At 39.9% G+C, this 21,866-nt stretch overlaps 1 non-coding gene across 1 annotated transcript; it reads left to right on the top strand.

Annotated features, from left to right (window-relative positions):
- The first annotated feature begins 16,501 nt into the window (after positions 1-16,501).
- Positions 16,502-16,606, top strand: LOC147928422 (small nucleolar RNA R71). Its single transcript, XR_015581129.1, has one exon. It is a non-coding gene; the product is annotated as a small nucleolar RNA R71 (small nucleolar RNA).
- Positions 16,607-21,866: the final 5,260 nt, after the last annotated feature.

Genomic DNA, 21,866 nt, shown 5'->3' with positions numbered 1-21,866 from the left:
TTATTTAAAGTTTATTATATTATATAAAATTATAAAATTCAACAAAAAAGTATGAAATTGATTTTCAATATTCAAATTTTGACCTGTTACTCATTAAATTTTTTAATTCAATAGATATTATTTTTAAAGAATAATATTAATAAAAATTGAATATTTTGTAGATTGAATCATTTATATTTTTTTTTTAAATTCAACTTATGGTATATCCGGAAATAAAACTATTTTTTAATTATAATAAATAATATGATAATTTATTTGTTTCACAAAATAGACTCATATATAAAAATGAAAGGTGAAGTATAATAATAATTAACAAATTAATATGTTAAGTTAGAAATCAAAGGATTTTATTTGATGAATAATTTAATAAATAAAATTAATATGGTAAGTTAGATGATATCAAATGATTCTTTAGAATATTCTCTAATATTTTTGGAAACAATAAATCCAGACTATACAAATAATATAAAACTTAATCTATAACCTATTTGTAACCAACTTATTAAAATTATATAGTTTACAAAACAATGTTGTGTACTTTCGTTTTATTATATAGGGGATAGTTATAAATTTGTTGAGCAATGAAATATATCTATTTTAAAAAATGGGGATTGAATTAGGTAAGCTACGAAGATGACAGTAAATTTCTACCGTCCGTGATAAATGAACTTCAAATACGTCACATGAGGCCATGGCAAATGGATTGCACATTGCATGAGATATATTATTTCATACATTTGGTCGGTCTATTCTCGTTTTAAAAGAAAAATAACTTATTGTTGTCTTAGGAATGTGCAATAGCTAGCTTAAAGCCAAGAGGAACTGTAGTTGTATTGAGTCGTTGACGCAGGGGTTGGGTGGTTTAGGCGACCAACCTTTCATGTTGCTCTTGATTTGGAGTTACTTGTTTCAAATGTTTTTTTTTTCTTTCTATTTTCGGGTTTCCCATTAATTAGAACGTATTTTGGACCAAGCTAGATCTAGACTACTGTTGTAACAAAAAAAGATCAAGTTAGGATCATGTAAATATTTTTATAGCTTTTTTACCAATCCTCCTTCATCTACCTACCTCATACAGTCATACTCATGAGACCATATCTTAATATTTTTCATGGCCATATTGTTAAGCCAATAATAATAACATTTACCACATCGCATCGCATAGACTATATAATCTAGTTCAATTAATGTCTCAAAATGATTCTACTTTATTTTTTACGAACATAATTCAAAGAAGCATCGTGTTACAAGTTACAACACATGCATCTTTTAGAAAATCGTTTATTTCACCAAGACATCATCACTACTCCCTGTCGTGATGCTATAAATCTTTAAATTGTAGTTTACATTATGTTTTAATAATTTACTGATGAAAAGTGTTTGAATTTCTTTTTTCCAATATAAAGTTTCCTATTTAAAGGAACTAAGTTTAAAATATCAATAAACTTCAATAATTACACTTTTGTTTATGTGAACTGAAACCGCCATATAAAAAAAAATATAGTTCTTCGTTTTGTTTGATAATTTCTTTTAAAAAAAGATGATTAGTAATGGTTCGTTGACAAATGAAAAATAGTAATGCATGGCTTAATATGAAAGAATGGGGGTTGAGATATAGTTGGGAGTTAGGTATGGGTTGTATTGTATGGCAACCTTATCATCACCTCACCTTTCGCAATCTTTCCTCATTTTTGCTAACTTGGAAATTGGAATAAAACACTCGTTTTACCAATATTTTTTTTTATTTTGTTTGAAACTTTTAAAACAAACTTTATTACTTCATACCTACAACATACTCTTATATGTATTCTTTTATCATTCTAGTAGTAGTAACAATTATTCTGGCGGCTTAGTTTTAAGGATCGTTTGTGATTTTCTGCATCAGAATAATTATTTGACTTTGTTTATATGAAAATAACAAAGGAACCATATGTGAATTGATAAAGAAGAGTTTGAACTAAGTAAACGTTTACTGAATCAAACTTAAACTTCATATGATATAAGATGTTGATATTTATACTACTTAGAAACATTTTAGAGCCTTGGTATAATATAGGATCTTGTTACATCTGTCAATCATCTAGCCACTTTCTTCTAATAGGATAGAACTAAAACGGTTGATAGTACAATGAGAGCCAGCAGGTTTGGTTTGCTGTTCCTTATGCATAACCTGCATATTTGTCTTCTTATGTTGTAGAAATGGTTGCAGTGAGGAACTCTGAACATTTGTCTTGTTATGACATTGATGGTGACTCTTGTATGAGGCTTGGGCATTTCCTTATTGTTGGATCTGAGGCTTTACATTAACATTCCCCCGCAAACTGAGTTTGAGGGGAAGTCGCATGTTCAGTTTGTATCGCAGCTGCTAGAAAGACGGTCGTGGAAGAGACTTGTTGAAGATATCAGCAAGTTGCAGTCCGACCGGAATGTGTTGAACCTCAAGAAGGCCAAGTGCTACTTTCTCACAAACATAATGATAATCAACATCAAAGTGTTTGGAACGGTTATGAAGGACGAGATTTGCTGAAAGATGGACTGCCGAAAGATTATCGCAGTGAAGAATAACAGCATGAGATTGAGAGATACCTAAGTCACAAAGAACCGAAGCAGTCCAAGTGAGTTCAAAGGCAGTAGAGGCGAGAGCATGGTACTCAGCTTCCATGGAAGACCAAGAGACTGTAGGTTGCCGTTTTGCAGACTAAGATACAATATTAGTGTCCAACAAAACACATAAACCAGAAGTGGAGCGAAGAGTATCCTTGCATCCAGCGTAGTCACTGTCACTATAAGTGAAACAACCCGACCCGATTTTTTTTTAAATAATAAATATAATATATAATTAAGCATCACATACTACTTAATTAAACCAACCCAAACCACAACTCATCACTAAAACAGCAATAACCATTATACACAACGAAAACATACCAAAAATACAAAACCAATACATCATCAATACAATAACGTTCTTAACCATTCTATCCATCAACCTAGCATAACTCTATCCAAGGTTCCAATAACATAACCATCATCACACAAACAAGACCCTAAATCATCCTCCTCCTCATCGCCATGATTCCACGTCACAAACCTGCACACCACAAACAACAATTGAGATGCGTAAGTATTATCATAAATACTTAGTGAGGCAATCCTCCCATCTAATGGGCTATACACACAAGCTACTGAGATACCAATGTTTAACAAACCACAAAACAAACACAACAAACCAGGAAAAACACGCAACAGACAAGTTAGTGTCGACCGACACCGAAGTGTTGTCGATCGACACTAGCCCCAGCATGGTGTCGATCGACACTGACCCCACAGACAAGTTCTGCTCGAAGCCGATCATCGAATCTCCGTTTCCAATCATCTCCAATCTGTCCCAAACTCACCCAAAGGCTTCAGGAACCTATAAGAACCATAACACAACCACCACAAACAAGAACAACACCACAAAAACACAACAATCAAGCAAACAAATGATTCTCAGACTTAGATAAGTCATGGTCATGCACTCACCTCTTTGCAGGAAGATTCTGACCAACAACAACGAATCCAACTCTCCTAGCAAGCTCCTGGCACCTTCCTAGCTCCAGATCTCTCAAGAACAGCCAAAAACTCTCACCAATCCTCCCAAAACCTCAAGAATTCTTCTCTCCTCTCTCTTTTCTCTCTAAAAACGGCAAAAACACTTTCTTCCACGACCTAGATCGAGTTCTGCCTTTAAATACCTTGGTTTGGAGATTCCACTTAAACCAAACCGATCCAATTCAACAATTAAAACAATCTCGTCGAACCAGAAATTGCTGGTGTCGATCGACACTACCCTGGTGTCGATCGACACTACTCTAGTGTCGATTGACACTACCCTGGTGTCGATCGACACCCATCCTCAAAATCCCTAAAATCCCCAATTTTGGTTCGCGGATGTTACAATTCTCCCCCACCAACATGGATTCGTCCTTGAATCCCGCAACATTGTCCCTCCACCAAGGACTTCCGTGCAACCGTCACCACAGCCCACGCATTCATGTGTCCCAACGGTCCACACAACCCTGACCCCACTAGTCAGCACAACACAAAAAAAACGAGATCAATCCCGACCTTCGAGGTCTACATCCAGTCACTATGCTCACACCCACGTTCTAGACATTTTTTGCTCCCTCACTCATACATTCTCAGGTCGCAACCTTCGAACTGCACCGCCTGCACTCTCAGACCGTCGTCCTTGAGCCATACCATCTCACTCTCGGATCGTCACCTTTGAGATCTCGGTACCAGGGTGAAATACCCGTGTCCTGAAAAATATGAATATTGGATTTTTATATCAGAAATTTGGTGGAATCGGTTTAGTATCGGTTTAGTATCGATTTAGATAAATTCTGGTTTAATTAAATTAAACCAAGGAACCCTAAATTTCTCTATAACTCACGCTTCTCTACTCTCTTTTGGAGTTGTGGTCGTTTTTTTAGAGAGGAAAAAGAGAACTTGTTTGTGGAGAAGAGGGAGGTGTTAAGGAAGGGGAGGTTAGATTTTGGTGTGTTAGGCAAAGGAGCAGAATCGTTATGGTTTGGGAGAAAACGGTTTTTACATATCAAATCGTACTCAAAGGTAACGAAATTTGGTATAGTTATTCCCAAGCATTTCATCGTTATTCTCCTTTTCACATAAGTGTATTTGGATTTAAACTCAATGAGTTATTGGCAGTTTTGTGGGGCGTTTCGTATCAGTCGCGCATTGAGACCAGCAGGTGTTTCGGGATCGATTGCGGTTTAACCTGAGATCTGATTGTACTGAAATTTTGTGAAAATCTTCGTGACGTCTAGAACTAGCTTTTCACCAGAGGGATTTGATATGTAACGCTTGGTTTGTATTTTAGGGTTTCGTCTTTGAGACTGTTATTTTATGATGTTTCTGTCCAGTTTTGCTATAAAGTCATTTTTGGTGTTGTGGTTTGTTGTAGGGCGTTTTTGGGCTGTTGTAGACGTTAGGAGAGTCTCAACTTGTCATATTTGTGATAATCAGGTCGAAAAGGTGAGTACGTGACCATGAGCTTATCTAAGCGATTGGGTTGTATGACTTGTTTTGTGTGTTGATGTGTAGGTGTGGTGAAAGTGGTATTGGTTGTTCTGTTTAATGGTTGGTTTTTATATTTTATTTGTAGTTGTACTCTTGATTTGCTTGTGTGTATAGCTCGTAGATGGGAGGATCGCCTCACTGGGTATTTCTGGTAATACTCACGCATCTTATTGTGTTTGTGGTGCAGGTAGAGGCAAGGTGTAACCGTGGGATCATGGCAATGAAAAGGAGGGTGTTCTTGGGACTTAGTTAATATGTTTTGGTTTCTGCTAGGTTGCTAGAATTGAAATGTTGGTGTTAGAATCATGGTTTAAGTTGCTAGTTTTGAGTATATGATACTGGTTAATTATTGGTTTATTATTACTGGTATTTTCCGCTGCTTATTTGGTGATTTGAGTTTATGCATATTTAAATAAATATTTTTTTGGGTTATTTATTTATTATTTAATATTTATTATTATTTAAAAAAAAAACGGGTCAGGTCGTTTCAGTTTGGTATCAGAGCCCTTACGGTTCTAGGTTTGGGTTCACTAGGCTTTGTGCTGTAGATGTTTGGGATTGCATGTCTTGATTGATTATGTGAGTTAGTCAATTGTGTGTGGCATGGAGTTTATGTTTATGTTTTTGTGGTTTTGTGTTATGTTAAGATTGATTGTTAGTCTCTGTTCTTGGAAGTGCAGTGGTTAAAGGTGTTTGAGTTGTTGGTCGTGGTCGTGGGCGTTGTCGTGGTCGTGGTCGGACGGGTTTCCGAGGCTAGCGAGTGTGTGGTTTAGAGTTCCACGAGGAGGTACGCCGTAGGATTGCAAGCGTATCAGGAGTGACCAGAGCGGGTTAGCCGGTGAGCGTGTCGGGGGTGCTGGAAACCCAAGTGTGGGGTTGCAGCAGGTGGAGCCCAGGATCGAGATAATCGCTTGGTGAATCTGTTGGCGTGCTGTGGGAGCGGTTACCGAGAGAGGTACCAGTGCAGGCTCCAGTGTACCGTATGTGGCGGGGTGCAGCCGAGGGCTGCAGATGTTGAGGACTATCCATCTTTTGTTAGGAGGATGGAGCAGTTGTAGATGACCGGTACAAGATTCTTCTCGAGAGGTAGCGAGCCTAGAGGGGCATATAGGTGGTCATATGTAGTTAGATTGGATACTTCTCTGTTTAGTGGGTAATCCAGGTTGATATGAGAAGTTGAGTAGACAGGTTTAACATTGCAATGTTATACTCGGACCATAGGAGGTACTTTTGGTCGGGAGATGTTTATAGTCGTTAAGGATTGTTGCTCCTGAGGGGACGGTGATTCTCATGAATACCGATAGCTCGAGGGGCTGGGGCTCCGAGACTGGCAGAGGGGATGATGTTCCCCTGAGGGGATGAGTAGTTCCCCTGATACCGATATCTTGAGGATTGTGGTCCAAGATTGAGACGGTATAACTCAAAGACACTGGTCTGATAGTGAGATCGGTATGGCTCGAAGGTTGCGACCTAAGGGTGGAGGAGTTGGGAGCAAGCAATGCCTAGGACGTGAGTATAAACATAACGATTGAATGTAGACCTCGAGGGATTGACGGTGGTTTAATCTCGGGTTTTAGATGTGATACCAGTGGGTCAGGGTTTAGTGACCGGAGTGGTCATGAATGTGTGGCTGTTGCGCCAGGATTGCGCGGCCGGTGGTGCTAGAGTCCCGGGAAGGGGCGTTGCAGCAGGTATGAACCGAGAAATGCATGTTTGCCAGGTACATACGTTCACGAGAAGCCTTCATGGCAGAATAATCTAATCGTTGCGACGATGTATGATTAGGTTCATTGGAGATGGACAGGATTGCTAGATTCAAGGTTTTGGTAAGCTTGTTGAGGGAAACAAGGCAAGTGGTTTGAGTTGGCGGCTTGCAAAGTATTCAATGCGATGAATCAGAATATGCGAACGTATGGTACTTGTTTGTTTTATTACGCTCGTATTGATGATTTGCTATGGAGAATTGCTAAGCGGGAAGCTAATTTTGTAATAAGCTATCTTGTGGAAGTTTCCTTAAGAGACAAGTTACTAGAGGTTCTTGGATGGACAAGAGGTGTTGATATCCAGGTGGTGGTGAATTGATGTCAGCATACTTGATTATTAGTCTAGTAGAGCTGAGGAAGAAAATGGGGGATTCTTACGTCTTATCACTTCCCCATGGGGAGCGTCGGTGTGGTTCTTCAAGTAGATGGACGAGGTATGGATTTAAGAGTTCGTGGCGATGTCGTTTGGGTTGACAAATGCGCCAGCAGCGTTTATGAGGTTGATAAACAGCGTGTTTCCGGAGTTCATGGACGTGTCTGTCATCATCTTCATCGACGACATCCTGGTTTATTCTAAGGGTCCTAAGGAACATGCAGTGCATTTGAGCGCAATTCTGGAGAAGTTGCGGGAGCAGAAGTTGTTTGCCAAGTTGCGCAAGTGCAGTTTCTAGCAGCGTGAGATGGGTTTTCTCGGTCACATAGTTTCTGCATATGGGATTTCTGTAGATCTAGAGATGATTCAGGCTATCAGGGATTGGCCTAGACCGTAGAATGCCACAGAGAAAAGGAGTTTCCTTGAGTTGGCAGGCTATTACAGGAGGTTTGTGCAGGGCTTTGCTAACAGAGCACGTCCTATGACTAAGTTGACAGGGAAGGATGTTCCTTTCGTTTGGTCACAGGAGTGCGAGGAGGGCTTTGCAAGCCTGAAGGAGATGTTGACTACCGCTCTAGTTTGGCTTTGCCTGAGCAAGGAGAACCCAATGTGGTTTACACAGATGCATCCAGAGTTGGTTTGGGGTGTGTGTTGATGCAGCATGGGAAGGTGATTGCCTATGCTTCGCGGCAGTTGCGGAAGCATGAGGGCAACTATCCTACTCATGACTTGAAGATGGGTGTTGTAGTTTTTATCCTGAAGATTTGGAGATCTTATCCTTATGGTGCAAAAGTACAGGTGTTTACAGATCATAAGAGCTTAAAGTATATATTCACTCAGCCCGAGCTAAATTTGAGGCAGAGGCAGTGGATGGAGCTGGTGGCGGATAATGATTTGGAGATAGCCTATCATCCTGGTAAGGCTAACTTGGTTGCTGATGCTTTGAGTCAGAAGCGGACGGCTTCGGCTCAGGAGCAGGATATGGAGTCTCTGGTAGGGGAGATCAGTGCGTTGAGTTTGTGTGCGGTTCTCAGGAGCCGTTGGGTTTGGTTACAGCTGTTAGAGCAGATCTGTTGAGCAGAGTGCGGTTGGCTCAAGAGAAGGATTTGGGGCTGGTGAATACCTCAAAGGATGTGGAGTCAGAGTACTAGGTTTTGACTAATGGTACTATTTTGGTGCATGGGCGGATTTGTGTACCTAAGGATGAGGAGTTGAGGCAGGAGATCCTGAGAGAGGCTCATGCGAGTATGTTCTCTATTCATCCAGGAGCGACTAAGATGTACTGTGATCTCAAGAGGTACTATCATTGGGTCAGGATGAAGAAGGACGTGGCTAGATGGGTTGCGAGGTGTGTTGTGTGTCAGCTAGTGAAGGTTGAGCATCAAGTACCAAGTGGTTTGCTGAAGAGTCTACCCATTCTAGAGTGGAAGTGGGATATGATTACTATGGACTTCATGGTAGGTTTACCATTGTCCAGGACGTTTGATACGATTCGGGTCATTGTGGACCGGTTGACTAAGTCAGCATATTTTCTGGCCATTAAGAAGACTGATGGAGCAGCGGTCTTGGCTAGGAAGTATGTGAAGGAGATAGTCAAATTGCATGGGAGGCTAGCGAGCATTGTGTCTGATAGGGAATCCAAGTTCACTTCGGTGTTCTGGAGGGCATTCCAGGCAGAGATGGGCACTAAGGTGCATATGAGTACAACTTATCATCAGCAGACAGATGGACAGTCAGAGAGGACGATCCGGACGTTGGAGGATTTGCTGAGGATGTGTGTGCTGGATTGGGGTGGCCATTGGGCAGATCATTTGAGCTTGGTAGAGTTTGCTTACAACAACAGTTACCAGGCGAGTATTGGCATGGCTCCTTATGAGGCTTTGTATGGGAGGTTGTGTCGTACACCATTATGCTGGACTCAGGTGGGGGAGAGGAGCATTTACGGGGCAGATTTTGTGCAGGAGACCTCAGCGAAGATTCGGGTTCTCAAGCTGAACATGAAGGAAGCTCAGGATCGGCAAAGGAGTTATGCTGATAGAAGGAGGAGAGCTCTTGAGTTTTCAGGTTGGAGATAGAGTGTACCTCAAGATGGCGATGTTGCGGCGTCCGAACAGGTCATTGACTGAGACTAAGTTGAGTCCGAGGTATATGGGTCCGTTCAGAGTGATTGAGCGAGTTGGACCTTTGGCATATAGACTGGAGTTACCTGAGGTTATGCTAGCATTCCATAAGGTTTTCCATGTGTATATGTTGCGGAAGTGTCTCCGTGAGGATGATCAGTTGTTGGCTAAGATTCTGGAAGATCTTCAGCCTAACATGACTTTGGAGGCGAGACCAGTGATGGTTCTCGAGAGGAGGATTAAGGAACTTCGGAAGAAGAATATTCCTTTGATGAGAGTCCTTTGGGACTGTGATGGTGTTGAGGGAAAGTTTCCTGAAATAGAAGTTTCTAAAAGAGGAAAGATTACAAAAGTGGAAAGTTCTAAAAATGGAAAGTTTTATGGGAGTTAGAATTGTCCATTTTTAGTGGTTGTGAGCCTTGGAGGGGCTAGTGTGGCCTTTGTGGCGGACTTTTGAGTCATTGCGCCGTGTGTGGCGGTCTTTTGAGACATTGTGTGGCCTTTGTGGCGGGCTGTTTAGCCATTGTGTGGCCTTTGTGGCAGGCTGTTTAGCCATTGTGTGGCCTTTGTGGCGGGCTGTTTAGCCAATTGTGTGGCCTTTGTGGCGGGCGGTTTAGCCAGAGTGCCTATTCAGGCGGTCCTTCGAGACAGATGGTCTTTGTGATTGTCCTTCAGGACAGATGGTCTTTATGACGGTCCTTCGGGACAGATGGTCTTTGTGACGGTCCTTCGGGACAGATGGTCTTTGTGACGGTCCTTCGGGACAGATGGCCTTTGTGGCGGTCCTGTTTAGGACATTTGTTTGGCCTTTGTGGCGGTCTTGTTTAGGACATTTGTTTGACCTTGGTGGCGGTCCTGTTTAGGACATTGGTTTGGCCTTTGTGGCGGCCCGTGGGGCAGTGAGATGACCCTTGTGTGGTCATGAGGTATTCTAGTGAGGGAATATGTGGTTGGCAGGACATTGTGTTGTCTTACGCGAGCCATGGGAAGGAAACCTGGTTAGGGATAGGACTTAAACGTGTTCAGAATTGTTTGCTCACGGCTCTTGGGGGGACTTCGGTTCTCCTAGTACCGCCATATTCTAAGACTTTGTCGTTTGGGAGTGTGGTTGGTATATCAACTTTGGATGACGATCCGGGGGCGCGTTGTAGGGTGGCAACCCGAGAGACGAGTATTAGGCTTCTTTATATATATTATGGCATGTGGGCTTAGGCCCGATGAAGAGCCAATATCATGGCATGCAGACCTCGGTGTGATGAGGAGCCAATAAAAACTCAAGGTTTAGACCTCTGAATAAAGGAAAGTCCAAAAGTCGAGAGCAAATTATGCTTGGAACGTGAGTCTATCGCCTAGAGGTGACCTTTCGTAGATCGGTCGGAGGAGTGTGGACGTAGAGACGGTTCCACGGGAGTCTTTGACTGATGGGTGTTCGAGATTCGAGGACGAATCTATGTTGGTGGGGAAGAATTGTAACGTCCGTGTCCTGAAAAATATGAATATTAGATTTTTATATCAGAAATTTGGTGAAATCGGTTTAGTATCGGTTTAGTATCGATTTAGATAAATTCTGGTTTAATTAAATTAAACCAATAAACCCTAAATTTCTCTATAACTCACGCTTCTCTACACTCTTTTGGGGTTGTGGTCGTTTTTGTAGAGAGGAAAAAGAGAACTTGTTTGTGGAGAAGAGGTGTTAAGGAAGGGGAGGTTAGATTTTGGTGTGTTAGGTAAAGGAGTAGAATCGTTAGGGTTTGGGAGAAAAGGGTTTCGACATATCAAATCGTACTCAAAGGTAAAGAAATTTGGTATAGTTATTACCAAGCCTTTCATCGTCATTCTCCTATTTACAGAAGTGGATTTGGATTTAAACTCAATGAGTTATTGGCAGTTTTGTGGGGCGTTTCGTATCAGTCGCGGATTGAGACCAGCAGGTGTTTCGGGATCGATTGCAGTTTCACTTGAGATCTGATCGTGCTGAAATTTTGTGAAAATCTTCGTGACGTCTAGGACTAGTATTTCACCGGAGGGATTTGATATGTAACACTTGGTTTGTATTTTAGGGTTTCGTCTTTGAGACTGTTATTTTATGATGTTTCTGTCCAGTTTTGCTATAAAGTCGTTTTTGGTTGTGTGGTTTGTTGTAGGGCGTTTTTGGGCTGTTGCAGACGTTAGGAGAGTCTCAACTTGTCATATATGTTATAATCAGGTTGAAAAGGTGAGTGCGTGACCATGAGCTTATCTAAGCGATTGGGTTGTATGACTTGTTTTGTGTGTTGATGTGTAGGTGTGATGAAAGTGGTATTGGTTGTTCTGTTTAATGGTTGGTTGTTATATTTTATTTGTAGTTGTACTCTTGATTTTCTTGTGTGTATAGCTAGTAGATGGGAGGATCGCCTCACTGGGTATTTCTGGTAATACTCACGCATCTCATTGTGTTTTTGGTGCAGGTAGAGGCAAGGTGTGACCATGGGATCATGGCAATGAAGAGGAGGATGTTCTTGGGACTTAGTTAATATGTTTTGGTTTCTGCTAGGTTGCTAGAATTGAAATGTTGGTGTTAGAATCATGGTTTAAGTTGCTAGTTTTGAGTCTATGATTCTGGTTAATTATTGGTTTATTATTATTGGTATTTTCCGCTGCTTATTTGGTGATTTGAGTTTATGCATATTTAAATAAATATTTTTTTGGGACAACTTGCCAACCTGTGATTCATGCTCCTGCACCCATAGCATCCTTGACCACCTTGGTTCGTCACCGACGTGTCCTCCCGCTTCCTCTTATGTCTTTGCTCTGACTTGCTACCCTTGCTTAATGATGTAGTACTTTTCTATCAATTAAATTATCGAACCTCAGTTTGCAATGATCAACACACTAGGAATACACATGAATGCTTAATCTAAACTAATACATGAATTGGTTCTTTTGTAACATTCTTAATTAACAAAATGGATTAAAGAAAGAGAGCAAAGCAAACTCAAAGCAATACAAACTCAAAACAAACAAGGACAGTTTCAAAATGAAGATAAAAAAAATGGACCTTGGGCAAGGTTAGTGACTTGGGAGATAGCTAATCAATCCTAAATGTCTAAGCAAACAATCAAGAACAATCCTTAGGTTAAGAACACTTATGTAAATCAATTCACTTCAATGATAAAGATCCTATGCTAATCAAGTGATAATCAACAATTTCCAAAGGCAATCACAAGGTAAGCATCCTAATCATCAATTTCCATTGGCTAGGAATGCAAAGCTCTTGAATAGTTTGGTTCAGGAATTTCAACAAACACCTTATGGGCATGGAAATCCTAATGTCTAGATTCAAGCTTGATCAAGGCTATCTAGCATTATTAACACTAAACAAGATAAAAAACACATAAATAAAGCCCTAGTCATCAAAGATCAATCATATATCTCCCTAATCTACCAAGCCCAAAGTCCTAAAAGATCTACTCACTCATAGTTACGATCACACAAAGGTAGAGGTTTGATCTTTGTGAAATTATAATTAGAGATTGTAGAATAGGAAAAATAAAAAAGATATTACTATTAAAACTTCAAATTCAACAAAAGATTCAATAAACCCAGAAAAGCAAAACTTAAAATCCCTCAAAATTGCTAAACAAAAGATGATCTCTCCTAATGAGAAGTTAGTGTATTTATAAGAAAATAGGAAACTAAACCAGGACAAACCGGATTGGAATAAAACAAATCAGAGAAAACCAGAACAAACCGGGTTTTGGTTCCAAAAATATCATTTGATCGACCATTGGTCGATTGCTTGGTCGATCGGTCAAATATCAGAAGTCTGGTCAAGTCCAACACAAGTTGATCGACCCTATGATCGACCAAATGGTCGATTATTGAAGTCTGAAGTCCGCTCAAGTCTGGGGATGAGCTGATCGATCACACGATCGACCAAATGGTCGATCGTTTTGTCCTGTGGCTCCAGTCTTCACTCTAGCTGTATAGACGTTCACTAAAACAGGTATAACTCTTTACACACATCTGATTGGACTGAAATCACCTCCATTGTAAAGCTTACTCAATTTCCAATAATTGTGTTGAAGAACTATGGAGCTAAATCCCAAGGCAATGTCTTCATACGAGTCGATCTTAGAGGGACTGCAGACTGGTTCCGAATCATCAATCATCTTGTGTGCATCCAAATATGTGTCTTCCATTATATTGCTAATTATTGACTTATTTGGCTCCAAAGCACACTTTCTTTGTACATCTCTACTCCAACACCTGAGATACCAAACTTGATGCAAAATACAACTTAAACAACCTAAATGCTCATGAATATGCACAAAAAAATAAAGAATTAAGCTTTAAAATCACATAAAAACACAAGATATCAACTCCCACAAACTTATACTTTGCTTGTCCTCTAGCAAAAACCAAGTGAAAAAAAGGGAGAGAGGTTTAAAAATGGGACTCAGAACCTAAGAACATGAGAAAAAGGATTCAAACCATAGTCCTTAGATGCAATTCAATGGTGCTAAAATCAGTGAAAGTGTTTACAAATATTTTTCTAAGCTTATCACAATGCACCACTCTAGTTCACCTTTTATCTATTGGCAAAGACTTGCAATCCTATTGAACATCTCTTTCACATTCATTAAAGTGTTTGGTGTAATCTTGCAAATGGAAAACAAATTAAGCTCAATTGGTTTATGAAGAAACGCTTTTTAAAGTGGGTTAGCAAAGGTGTTTAGGGGAGTTAACTCTCAAACAAAAAGGAATGCTAGACAGTTGTGAAACCAATCTAAGACTGAGAATAATTTGGGCATACAAAGCTTAACTCTTGATGTCGACCCACCTAGAAGCTTTTCTACCCTTTCCTCATTCCTCTTTTCTTTCTTTTCAACCCAAAAACTAGATTTTAAACCCTTAAACTCCCTTTTGTAACTTCTGGTCTTATTCTTTTTGTAAATCTCTAAGGCTACTCTTTATTATAAACATTAGCTCCTTTTTTCTCATTCTTTATTTGCTAAACTCCCAATCTTATTTGACTTTTCTTTCTCTTTTTTTTTTTTTTTTGATTCTAGGAGACCATAACAAGATTTTTTATCTCTTTTCTTTGAGACTTAGAGCTTTTAACCAATCTTAACCTTAGAGACCTTTCTTTTCTTTTCTTTTGACCAAGTAAAACTTTCTATCTCTTCATTCTTTTTTTTTTCAAACTTGAACCCAAACCAACATTCTAAACACCTATTTCTTTCAAAACCAGTCCCAATAACTAGTTCTAATGATTCTAAACCTAGCTAAAACAAGAGCCAGTTCTTTGTCGTTCTCAATACTCTCAAGATTTCACAACCTATAGCATTATCAACAAAGAGGCCTTACTCAACAAATCAATATAAGGCTTGAAAGAAAAGGTTGGGGTTCATAGGTATGGCAAGAGATTGGATTAATTAAAATAGAGTGGCAAATAGAGATTGTTAACCCAAATGAAAGTTCCATGAGCTAGCATTCATAGTCCATATGCAAGATATTTTAAACATCAAATTAAAGTCCAAATAATATAGAGATGTAACAATGATCAAACAAGCTTTACACTAGAAGAAATTGCTTTCAAGTGACACAATGCTTAAACTTAGATTCTTCATTTTTTACCAAAGATCAATCAAGCACCAATGAACTATAAATGAGGGCTATGGGTTCAATCCTAAGACTGAACTTCTAACAAGGCAACTTCATTATAATCTCAAATGCAAATGGATACTAAATGCTTCTAGACTCAATCCTAAACACAAAAATGAATATGCAAAACTACATGCATTTGTTTTTTTAGTTTTTTTTTTGATTTTTCTCAAAACGTAGCTATTAACAATGCATCACACAAAAGATGAAAGTCAAAACAAAACACAATGTTAGATGGTTAGTCCCTCCCCCAAACTTAATTCACACCGTCTCGGTGTGAGAAAAGTCCAAGAGAAAGTCTAATGAAAATAAAGAAAACAAAACACAAATGGTATATACAATGGAAAGTTAGGACCATACCTTGGCCTTAGTTGTGAACCTTAGGGAATGGAGTGGGTGGAGGAGCTTTAGTGCTCCCTTGAGATCCTGTTGGATTGATGGAAGGAGAGTGGAGTTTGATAGTAATGACACTTGCGAGAAGGTCATGAAGCTTATCTTTGTCATATTGATATTTGGGATCTAGCCTGGCTTTGACACTTGCAAAAGGTGAAGAAGGACTTTTGTGCTTCACTTTGTACTCTATTGCTCCATCAACAAGCCCCAAGGGATGCAAACACAAAGTCATAGGAGATGAAACAATGGTGGGAGGGTGGATTTGTTTCTTCTTCCTCTTCTTCTTGTCAACAACTTTATTTGCTTGACCCAAATCCTCTTCTCTAGAATCTCCTTTGAGGTCATAAAATAAAGAGTCTAAACACTCACCATCCAAAATTTCTTCACCACAATTAGCAAGTTGTAGAGTATCTTCATTCATCACATTCACAACTTTGACATCTTCTTGTTGATCCTTCATAATCCTTGGTTCTTCTCCATTGCTATCAACTACAGAACCATATGAAAGCGTAGAAGTTTCTTGTACCATTTTCTCATGCTCATCAACCATATCCAAATTATTTTTGAAGATAGTGTTGCAAAAATCCTTGGCGATAGCTTTGGATTCACCCGGTAATAGTCCACTTGAATTATTTGAAGTAGAAGTGTTGTGAGTTACCTTAAGATCAACAATATTCCTTTGAGAAGCCAAGCTAATGATCTTATGATCAAGTTCATTGTACACCCCATCTATCTTATTGTGCAGCTCAACAAAACTCTTACTCAAATCTGTATAACCCTTAGTTTGACCTTCTAAAACTCGTTTCAATAGGGCACTCACTTCATTATCTTGAAGAGGAAGTTGAATAGAAGACTTTACTTGAAGCTTTAAAGGTGGATAAGCTTGGTTATAATCGCTGTGTAGATATCTTCTTTCCTCAGTTTTGTGTCCACCCTCTCTTGGGACTCTATCATAGTCCTCCTCATAGTATCTTTGATCACTTTGAGCCAAATTCTCAACAAGCAACTCTCCTTGTTCTATAGTGAGGTTTGAAAAACTTCCTTTGCTAGCCATGTCCAATATCAATTTGAGCTCCTTTTTAAGTCCTCCATATAAAATACTAAGTATAGCTTGCTTGTTGAATCCATGATGTGGGCAATCTCGAATATATCCCTTAAGTCTTCCCCATGCTTCATGGAAGCTTTCATGAATTTCTTGCTTAAAACTCATTATGTCATTTCTCACTTGAGCTGTTCGTTGCTTGGAGTAGAACTTGAGAAGGAAGATCTTCTTACAATCATCCCAAGAATTGACCAAATGAGATGGGATAGTTCTCTCCCATTGGCTTGCTTTTTCTCCAAGAGAAAATGAAAACAAAATGAGCTTGATACTATCGTCGGGAACACCTCCAATCCTAAACGTACTACACAACCTCTCAAATGAATCCAAATGATCATATGGGTTTTCTATGGCTAGCCAAAAGAACTTAGAGCCTTGAATCAATCTAATCAAACTTGGCTTGATTTCATAAGCATTGGCTTCTATGGGAGGAGGTCGAATTCCATATCTTGACTCATGATAAGGAGCATCAAAGCTTCCTATTGTCAATGTGTTCTCTTGAGGTTGAGTCAGATTTGTTACCAGTACTTGAGGTTTTGGAGCTTTAGTAATGCTTGTTTGATTGTCCACAACAATTACCTTGAATGACATTGTCTTTCCATTCTTCTTATTTTGGTTTGAGTACCTTTCAAAGCATAAGAGAATCAAGGAAGACAAATTAGTAACAACAAGCAAAAGTGAATTCATCATCTCAACTAGATGCATGAAGCTAATCATATTCACGAAATTAAATGGCCTAGTATCAAGCAAAGATAAAATCCTAATGGTTAAATGCAATTGCCAACCGGCAACGGCGCCAAATTGATGTAGTACTTTTCTATCAATTAAATTATCGAACCTCAGTTTGCAATGATCAACACACTAGGAATACACATGAATGCTTAATCTAAACTAATACAGGAATTGGTTCTTTTGTAACAGTCTTAATTAACAAAATGGATTAAAGAAAGAGAGCAAAGCAAACTCAAAGCAATACAAACTCAAAACAAACAAGGACAGTTTCAAAATGAAGATAAAACAAATGGACCTTGGGCAAGGTTAGTGACTTGGGAGATAGCTAATCAATCCTAGATGTCTAAGCAAACAATCAAGAACAATCCTTAGGTTAAGAACACTTATGTAAATCAATTCACTTCCATGATAAAGATCCTATGTTAATCAAGTGATAATCAACAATTTCCAAAGGCAATCACAAGGTAAGCATGCATTAATATCAAGTCTAAATACCACTAAGCATCCTAATCATCAATTTCCATTGGCTAGGAATGCAAAGATCTTGAATAGTTTGGTTCAGGAATTTCAACAAACACCTTATGGGCATGGAAATCCTAATGTCTAGATTCAAGCTTGATCAAGGCTATCTAGCATTATTAACACTAAACAAGATAGAAAACACATAAATAAAGCCCTAGTCATCAAAGATCAATCATATATCTCCCTAATCTACCAAGCCCAAAGTCCTAAAAGATCTACTCACTCATAGTTACGATCACACAAAGGTAGAGGTTTGATCTTTGTGAAATCATAATTAGAGATTGTAGAATAGAAAAAATAAAAAAGATATTACAATTAAAACTTCAAATTAAACAAAATATTCAATAAACCCAGAAAAGCAAAACTTAAAATCCCTCAAAATTGCTAAACAAAAGATGATCTAACCTAATGAGAAGTTAGTGTATTTATAAGAAAATAGGAAACTAAACCGGGACAAACCGGATTGGAATAAAACAAATCAGAGAAAACCGGAACAAACCGGGTTTTGGTTCCAAAAATATCATTTGATCGACCATTGGTCGATTGCTTGGTCGATCAGTCAAGTATCGGAAGTCTGGTCAAGTCCAGCACAAGTTGATCGACCCTATGATCGACCAAATGGTCGATTATTGAAGTCTGAAGTCCGCTCAAGTCTGGGGATGAGCTGATCGATCACACGATCGACCAAATGGTCGATCGTTTTGTCATGTGGCTCCAGTCTTCACTCTGGCTGTAGTGACCCTCACCAAGGGGTAAATTTTAAAATAAAAACCCCTGGCCAAAGGACTTGGAAAGGACTTGGAAAGAGGGCAAGGAAGGAAGGTAGAAGAATTACTGAAGAAGTGTCCGAGAAATTCTGGACAGACCAAGAGATGGCCGATGGTACTATGTACCATGTACCATGTACCGTACCCGACGTACGTGGAACGATCGGACGTACTAGGCGAACACCGTGTGGACAAGGCTGTGTCCTAGACGGGAAGCGAGAGTGGGAAGGAACCCACTAAGGCGGGCGATTTAAATATTAAAAATAGAGTTAGTGGAGTTTCCACTAAATGACTAAATTAATCACAAATTTAGCACTAAGTGGAATTTTCCATTAAGAGTTAATTTAATCTGAAATTGGAGTAGTGGAGGGGAATATTCCTTGAAGCCATGCAACTTGGGTGAATATGGGCTTGACACCTCACCTCCTTAGGTGTCAACACACCAACGATGGAGCAAGTGGCAAAGTTTCGCCCAAGCCTCTATATAAGCGTCACTTCTGATTACTTTGGAGAAGGGAGAGAGCATTTCGCCCAAAGGCTGCTAAGAGAGAAAGGAGAGGAAGAGAGAAAGAAGAGAAAAAGGAGATAGGTGTTGCCGCAAGGGAGAAAGAGTGAAGGAGAAAAGAAGCAAGACAAGACTATCGACCATTGCAAGGTGTTGAATCGAGTAGAAAATCGATTTCAACAAACGAAGGGATTCAAGTGTGTCGTGAGGGAGCTTCAGAAAATCCGACCACTCCTTACAAGAGATCGCCGGTTTTCTGTGAGTTCAGGCACATATTTCACTGGACTAGATGGGGATTAAAGACATTCATCTAGTGAACGGTTTGCATGAGCATTTAGTTGCATTTTTACTTAAATTTATTTTGTGATTTTCTTGTTTAAATGCATGTGCTGTGAGGTTATACCAGTTACTAGTTCGAAATGTTCTAGTAACAAAGGTGATAACTAGTTTTGATAATTGTAAAATTATGAGCTTAAAAACCATAAGAACTCAAGTATCAATCTTGCTGAAGTCTTAATGCGTTTTAGTCCGTGACAAAGTCCGGCTAGCATAGTAAGACTGGGGTATTGCTGTCCTTCCTATTCCGTACTACATGCAGCCGCGACATGCAACCCATGTTCGTGTGTTTGTAGGGTTGGTTTCGAAGAGCTCGGAGGTTACTAAGCTCGCTACCCTGGACAAAGCTGTATACATGACGGTGTGGCTCTAAATGAAGTCCGGTTGCATGCCTTTGTGGTTGCAATGCGGTTGTTCAAAGGGGTGTTAAGAAAAGGAAGCATACCGGGCCCATAAATTGAAACTTGTTTAAAACTCTTTGTTTTCATTCAAGTTTGTGTTGCATGTTGTTGCATGTTGATGCATGTTGTTGTGATTTTTTGCTAGATGAATTTGCTTAGCTCATTATCTTTCGCATGCTATCTCTGATTGTTTGTTGATTGATTTGCTTCTTGCATGTTGTATGATATTGGGGTTTGGGATTTGGGATAATTTCTTTGCAGGAACTCTGAGCTCACTAAGTAATCTTAGATTACTTATGATAATAATTTGTGTTGCAGGTACCCTAGAGGGAACTAGAGGGCGTGGTGAACGATAGGAACCAATAGTAGTTTTATTTTGTGTCTATTGTAAAATTCAAGTATGTTTCATTTCGAAACAAACCTTGGCTCTAGGCCTTATCCAAAACTCTACCATCTTTTGGTATCTATTTTGTAATAAACTCTTTTTATTTATCAAAGCATTCAGATTTCTTTTAAACGGGCGAGTGGTACTGATATAGACTTTGTCCGAGTCGGCTCAACGCACGGCGTGTCACAAGGGTTGCAAAGCCTTAAGGATGTGTCGTGTGGTCGGGAACCTCACCGATGAACTGGCCAAAGGGTCTTGATCCGTTCCTGCACCCGGCCAGATCGTTGGTGAACGTTTCCAAAGTAGCATCCCGGTGATGTCCGCGGTCCGCCCGGCCGTACGGCGGTTCGGGGACGTTACAACGGTGGTATCAGAGCATGGTTATGATGCTATATTACTCGTGTTTTCAAATGTTTTATCGATTCAAAATTGTCGCAGTAGACACTTAGGATAATCCAGTTCGTTCATCACTTAGGATTAGATGGGATTAAGTAAACCTTGTTGATCGTGGATGCAGATGTCTGGTCAAGGATCCGAAAGGTCTAGATCAATGCACTTTTAGCTGGACACAGGGAGGGGTTCAAGTCAACAGTTTGGTCCGGAGGAATGGGGTCTGCATTTTGAGGATGAACAAGGGGAGGAATTGTTTCTAGGCATATTCGAACCGAATATGTATATGCCTGAATGGGATGTACCCGTCGCGACGCCGAGGTACACACCATCAAGTTCTACTCGGTACAACACGCTTGAGAATATGTACCAGCCAGCACCAGGATTTTCACCAATTGGTCAGTTCACTGCCAATCCAAACCAGAATATGCCAAGGGGAGACCAAGTTCGTGGAGGAGGCCCGAGTGAGTCGAGTGTACTAGAGACTCAGCAGACACTTAAGATGATTCAAGATCTTTTGAATCACATGATGCCGCAACAGCAGCAGAACCAAGGAAATCAGTCAGCAGAAACTAGGTTCCTCATCATCAGACCACTTTCTAAAATTGGTAATGATGATGAGGAACCTAGGACTTCTCAAGTTCAAAGGAGATTAGAACACGGTCTTAGCAGACGCATGGATAAGAGAATTGGAGACTAACTTTGAAATGTCAAGATCTCTGGAGGAGTTTAGAAGACCAATCGCAGTCAACTTCTTAGAAGAGGATGCTCGTGCATGGTGGGACAGCGTAGTTCCTCGCTATAGATACCAGACTATATCATGGGGGATATTCAGGAGAGAGTTTGAGCAGAAGTACTTTCCACCAGAGTCATGTGATCGACTGGAGAATCAGTTCTTGCGACTGAAACAAGGTAATATGAGTGTTCGAGCCTATGGAAGAGTTTTTACCAGACTTCGGAGATATATGTACCAAGGCAATGACGATTAGTTAGCTATGGCCCAGAGATTCTTTAACGGACTCAGGCCAGATATAAAGGGAAGGTTGCACGCTGTGACATACAGAAGCGTCACAGAAGTGGAAGAGAGAGCGGTGAGTGTTGAGGAGGCCATTGAGATGGAAAAAGAGATTATGGCCCGATAGATAAAGAAGGAACCAGTGCAACAAAATAAGGTTGTGAATCTTCGGAAGGTGAATCAAGTAGAAGGACGAAACTGGAGCACAAACCATGGTAAGGTCAATATGACTGTTAACCAAGGAGGACGTGCAGTGAGCAACATGGATCCTAGAGGATGCTATGTGTGTGGTCAACTTGGGCATTTTTCTCGAGCTTGTCCAACCTTTGTG

This window comes from Camelina sativa, chromosome 14, assembly GCF_030686135.1.
Source record: "Camelina sativa cultivar CO46 ecotype springtype chromosome 14, ASM3068613v1".
NCBI lineage: Eukaryota > Viridiplantae > Streptophyta > Magnoliopsida > Brassicales > Brassicaceae > Camelina > Camelina sativa.
This window is presented reverse-complemented; position numbering and strand designations above follow the sequence as displayed.